Raw genomic sequence first — 6,894 nt, 5'->3', positions numbered from 1 at the left:
AAAGGCATCAAACCCTTTTGCTTTTAAAATGTATCAATAAAAAAATTACATTCAATTGTAAATAATGCATTCAAATAGTGAAAAAATGAAAAGAATTTTCATTGCCAGACTCTTTCTGAGGGAACTGAGAAACGAGGAAAATTCATTCCCATTGATTAAGTTTGATCTTTCCAAAACACCCTTCTGACTGATGAGAATTTGGTAAGTATTTTTTTTCTGTGGAACATTACCGATCTCCGCTACGATCGATGGCAGACTGATTGGTCTCACAGAGGCAACCCACCTGTAAGAACCAGTTTCCACAGTAGCACAGCCATTCGATACAGAAAGGATAGAGAAGGATAGGGAGATATATGGTGTTGTAGACAGAACGCCATCTGACGGAAATTTGATGAAATAATATTTTCTGGCATTGTAATTTAGGCCCTTCCGACATTTTGTCTTATCGTTTTGTGGCTTTAATGGCGAGACACGCGTGACCGACGACGACTATAGAATTTTGGTTATTGTTGAGTCCCTCCTCGAGTTCAACAGCAACTTCGGGTTCTTCCTTTATGGCGTCTACACACTAGTAATTTTTTTTAAAAATGTCTTTTTTTAATTCTGAAGTTTCTGCCTACAAGGATAGGGGAAATTTTCTTTAAAAAGGCATTTTTTAAAAAAATTCTACTAATGTGCAGACGCCATTATAGTGAAATCCCCTTTAATTTCGTCTCCTACTTTATTCACGTCCATTTACATCGACAACTCAAGAGAGACCCGTCAAATAATATCTGCAGATATCTTTAAGATTTCTGTAGAGAAAATCTACACCTCTACAGAATATCTGCAGATAAATTCTGTAGATATTCTTACGAATTTTATTTGGGCTTGGGACAAAATTCGTCAGAATATTTCGGCAGATTTATGACGAATCTCTGATGAATTTCTGTAGATATTCTGTAGATTTTTTCTACATTCCAGACTTTCCAGACAAGATGTGTCAGAAGAGATGGAAAAATTTTTCACTGAAGTTTGCAAAATTCTATAGAGTTATTCTTAGTGATATCACGGTGTTTATATAAAATAAAGAATTCTGCGACGCCGTGTTACAAGTAGAGAAAAGTGAAGTGAAAACTTTAAACAGAGTGTCGACCAAAATTTCGTGTTTTTGTATCATTCGATTGGTGATTTTTAAGAAATTAGTATTTTTGCTCGCAGTTTTTTTTACTTATCTAAAATGTGTACTCGGTAATGCTTGTTAAGCAGAGCATACAATTTTCTTTATAACTTCTACAGTTTCTTCATAAATCAACAATATTTTTGTGAAGTAATGGAGGTTATGCAGATTTTCTAGGGAGAAATTCTGCCGAGAATCTGCAGATTTTCTCTGAATGTACTAGAATATACCGTTAAAATTCAAAAAACCTCCGAGTAAAATCGGCAGGTAGAGCAATGATTTGACGGGGACTAAACTACCTAGTTATTACAAAGGAGTGCGACGTTCTCGGAGGTCGCGACATCTTATGTGAAACATTAGAATTGTATTATACGCGTATAACAGTTATCTTCTCGAGTATAGTTGTAAAAAGAGTGTAAAATTATGTTATCTATTGAATCTGAGAGGGTATTTCTTTTCTTTGCGATAGGTTGATTAAATAGAGACAGATGGATTTAATTGATATTAGGGTAAGGGCTCATAATTTTGGACAGTCTGCTTATAAGCATCGATGTTCCATGTTTGAAGTGCGATATTATCAATACTAATTGAGTTTTTTTGTTACTCTCTTTTCAGAAGGATTGTTTAGAAACTTAGCAAACTATTTATCGTCTTATTTTTACTAAAATTAGTTTTAATACGTTTAAAAATGAATAGATATGTAGAGATGAATTTGACTCTTATTTTGGACAACTTGGCTATTAATTTGGACAACTTGGCTGTAAATTTGGACAGCTAATCCGCCTCAACAGGATGCCCATTGGTCTTCACTTCATGAACCAATCTTACCAAGTCCTCTTCCTGTTCATGTAAGGGAAACGTAGAATGTCACAAGAAGCCCGGAAACTTTCCATATCATTCATTAAAGTGAGTTGAATTCGGTACTCCAAGTACGTGCGGATTAGCGATTTCCTTGACCTTTCCGGGAGGCTTTCAAGGCTTTTCTCACTACATCTCTTTCGTAGAGATGATGCTCCTTTGCTTCTCCAGGCATTTGTCCATTATCACCTCACTGATGAACCTCTTAGAAGATTGCCCATTTTTCACACGAAAAACGTAATTCACAAGGCAAATCTCACTTTAGGTCAAATCAACAAGTCACCATTAATGTGAATCAACACAATTTTCAATGAATATTCAATAATATCACTTAAAAAAGGCGAAGAAACATTGTTAGTACTTCATCACAGCTAAATAAGACTGAAGTAAACACGAAGTTCTGTCATATTTCTCGTAAGCAATTGCTCACACTGAATTTTCAACAAAGCAATTTTAACTTAAATCATATTCAAAATTTAACGTATTTAGTGTTAAAATCTTCCAAAAAGAACAAATATTTAGATAGAATTCATTATTCATCAAATATTGGAATAAAAATCCATGATTTTAATCAATTTATTTTTAGTGTCCAATTTTATCCTCAAAGTGTCCAAAATAAGAAACTGGACAAAATTATGAGCGTTTCCCCTAGGTGATATCCAGAACAAGATTGAAGTCTTATAAGGTAAAGACAAAGACGATTTATTTAGTAATTACGACGACTTTTAATCAATTTAAACTTATTAGTTCTACTAGATCTACTCGGAAATTGGCCATGTCTCTTCGGCTGTAAAGACGACGACAAATAAACAAATTTACAAAGAAAAATACAATCCACTCGATTTGACGACGACAACAATATGATCTTTTCTACTCTCAAATGGAATAAGGTAATTATGGAGTTTTTTTTTTAAGTGTAGCGCTACAAGAAATACAGTAAGTAATTAGTTAGACTACATTTGAACATAACATTGTCTCGAGAAAGAACCAACCCAGTACAGTAGACTCTCACTCAATTGGTCATTTGAGGTAAAATGTCATCCAGTTTATCGATAGATTTGGGCGTCAAAGCCTTTGTAAATTCCACAAAACGCGCTCAATTATAAAGAATCACGATAAAATAGGAAGAACTACAGCAAATTTGAGCAAATTAGCTTCATAATTAAACGTGAAAATTGTCAACAACATTTTGCGCCCGATTGAAAAAGAGCCGATTGAGCGAGAGTATTGTATTTATTACGATTTTGTGAGTGTTGGGCGCCAAATGGCAATCTTAGACGAGTAGCAAAAAGTTTTTAAGCCCGTTACGCTAGAAAATTGCTAATAAAAAGCAGAAAATCAGTGAAAAAAACTTTCCCAATGGATAACTTGAAAGTGATGATATTTCCCAATACCACACAAAATAACGATCCTTATAAATTACAAAAGACATAGTTTAACCGTGGTATTACACTAGAGTATTTCACATTAAAATTTTAATGTGTAATTTTAATTGTTGCTGATACGTGTCCTAATGTACAATTTTCGTGAAGAGCTCTTAGAAATCGATTCATTTAGTGATAAAAAAAAGTGGACTCGAGTCACAAAAATTGCTTTAAATAACTTAAAATAGCAATGCGATTGATTTAATGAGCAAATTAATGAGAATTGAGCAAATTTATGAGCAAAATTTGCTTATTAAATTTTCATCAGATACTACTTTATTGCAGTCATTCGGGTAGTTTCTACGAAACAATTTTCTCATCAATTTATTCGTGATTAAATTGTGATAAATTTTAGTAAAGTAAGAAAAAAGCTGTGCATCAGGAATCCGCCATACAAAAAACTTTGTAAAACCACTCCTTCAGAGTATAAAATTGGAGTTTCTCTAAAAATTTCCAAAAAAAAAGAGATCTTATAGTGAGGTTCTAAAAAATTGTATAAAATTAATTAAACAAAATATTGAAAATCCATTGACACCAGACGATAGGCTACACTTAAAACACTAAATGCCTAATTTGTTGGTTTTTGACATTTTCCAATATGTTTTAAAACTTATGTGAAATATATATATAAATGTTGAGATTCTGATTTTCGAAGAGATGTTCAATCGACCCTGGATTGCTAAGCTTGGTACAGATCAAAAGCAAAAATATTGACTTTAAAATTGAAATTTTGGTATTTTTCAAAATTATAAGGGGTAGCACATTCCAACTTTTATCTGAAAAGGGTTTCTGATGGTTTCTCAAGTTTCGCGATGGATAAAAAAGCTTCAGTGTCAATTCATCAACTGTTTTATTGGTCAAACATTATACAGAATAACAATATCTAATCAATAGTTCATCCTTTCCTTCAATAAATGGTAATTATATTTTTTTGTTTTGTTTTTTTTTTCTCTTTTTAAATTCAATAATTATTTTATGATTAGGTCCGAAATAGAGAATTCAAAAGTTTAAAATGTTCTTTTTGCAATTCATCTGTCGAATAAAAAAGTTCTTATCTTTTTACATGGAACCTAATAAGATCATCCAATGAAAACAATTTTTTTGTTAATTTTTTTTGAGTTTGTTTTTTTTTATGAATTGCGAAAAGAAAAAATTAGATCAATGCAGTGCCCAGTTATTGAAATGTTTGTTCTTCATTTTCAAACACTCTCGTTCTTGGATTTTTTTTGTTCTTTCGCTTCTCATTTTTTTTTACATCAAGAATCTGGTGGATGTTTCATTTATTTATTTTTTAGCGTTTATTTCGAATACAAGATATTTTCTTTGTTTTTTTTTTATTACTAGAAACCGCATTTAATTTATCTCTTTAAGTAGGTTCTTTTACTCATTCTCATATTTCACTTTGTTTCTCTTTTTTTTCTATACAAATAACAGACTAAATAACAATTTTAAAAATAAAAAAGTAAATAAAAAAGAGTTGGACAACAGAGAAAAATTATATATTTTTTGTATATATAGTTGATTTTTTTTGGTAAAGAAAGATAACAATTATCTAACTGGATAGATTTTCTTCACTCAGTTTCTTTTTTTTTAATTTATTTTTCCTATCATATAAATTTAATTCATGGGAGTGAATTGTTTTTTTCTTTATTAATGTGTTACTGATAATGAAAAATTCATTATCTTCTATATTTTTTTCAGTTAGAGTGTAATGTTTTTTCATGTTAGTGGAATTTATGCGAATTTTTTTAATATTTCTATTCTTTTTTTTCTTGTTTTTTCATATTACACTTTTATTAGTAATCTCCTGAAATTTACTCATTTCTCTTTTATTACAATTCGGTGCTGCTAAATGCCTTTTTTGTTTACGTTTAATTTTATTTTTTTTTTTTTTTTTTATATACCCTTTATAATATTTTTTATGTTACTTTTTTCACCTTTTTTTTAATAGTAGTTTTTTCTCATTCTTTTTTTTATATAATGTTAAAGAGGAAGTGCAAAGATTTTTTTTTCTTAGTTTTTCATTTCAAATTTAAATTACGTTTTAGATTTTATCTTATTATTAGACCTTTTTATTTTTTTTTCTTAAATAATATTCCTTTTTTTTCTATTTATACATTTAAGTAACAAAAAATTAGTTTAACGGATTAGAAAGCTTGTTAGTTCTTTTTCTCGGTCATCATTTTCTTGATTTTTGTTTCTTAAATTCTTGTGAAGGTTTTCAAGTTTCAGGTTTTCTTTTTTACTTTTATTTTTTTTTTACTTGTGGCTTTGGGATGTCAGGTTTTTCAGTTTTTTTTTTAATTTTCTTGTGTCTATGTTTTTTTTAATGGCAATTAAGAGTTGTTTTTCTTTAATATTATTTTCTTAATTTCTCTTTAATATTTTAAATTTTATTTACTTATTGCAATACGAAAGGCTATGAACACGTTAAAATTCAATTTAACCTTGTTTTTTTTCATCTTTTTCTTCATTAATCCTTTACAATGAAATTTAGTAAAGAGAAATACAGTTTTCTACGAGTTTCTTCGCTTTCAGAGCTTCTTGAATAACGCACAGTTGATTTTGTTTCGTAAACATGGTCTTGATGAGGAACACACAATAATGCCTAGCGCACAATAACTTTTGTATGTAAACATGTTTTCAAAATTTCCCATGAGAGAGAACGAGATGACTAGATGTCTATTTTATTCACTCTCCTTGAAATGTCAAAACCATGTTTACAAAACAAAAGTTATTGTGCGCTGGTCATAATGCCCAACGCACAATAAATTTTGTAAACATGCTTTTGACATTTCAATGACAGCGACAGTTTAGAAAACATGTATAAAAAAAAACTTATTTTGTAAACATGTTTTCGATAATGCGTATGAGAGGGAGTGAGATGACTAGATATCACTCATTGTCAAAGAAATGTCAAATACATTTTCACAAGACAGAATTTACTATAAGATGTAAATTTGTTCTTTTCGTTTATATAAATCATTTCGAAAACATGTTTAGCAAAGAAGAGGAATTGTAAGTAGTGCTAGTAAGCCGTACACACAATTAATTTTGCCTTGGAAACATGTCTCTTTTGACACTTCGTGTGAGAGTGAGCGAGATGACTATTTCAGTCACTGTCATTGAAATGTCAAACGTGCAAACACTTGTTTACAAAACAAAGGTATTGTACGTTGGAAACTATTATGACCAGCGTGCAACAATATTTGTTTGTAAACATATTTTCGAAATTTCCCATGAGAATGAGCGAGATGACTAGATCTAGATCTCACTCATTCTCATTGAAATGTCAAAAACTTGTTTGCTAAACAAAAGTTATTGTACATTAAACATTATGAACAGCGCACAATAAATTTTGTTTGTAAATATGTTTTTAAAATTACTTATGAGAGTTTCATTCACTCTTATTGAAATGTCAAAAACATATTTACAAAACAAAAGTTATTGTGC

Source organism: Phlebotomus papatasi, chromosome 3 (assembly GCF_024763615.1).
Source record: "Phlebotomus papatasi isolate M1 chromosome 3, Ppap_2.1, whole genome shotgun sequence".
Taxonomy (NCBI): Eukaryota; Metazoa; Arthropoda; class Insecta; order Diptera; family Psychodidae; genus Phlebotomus; species Phlebotomus papatasi.
This window is presented reverse-complemented; position numbering follows the sequence as displayed.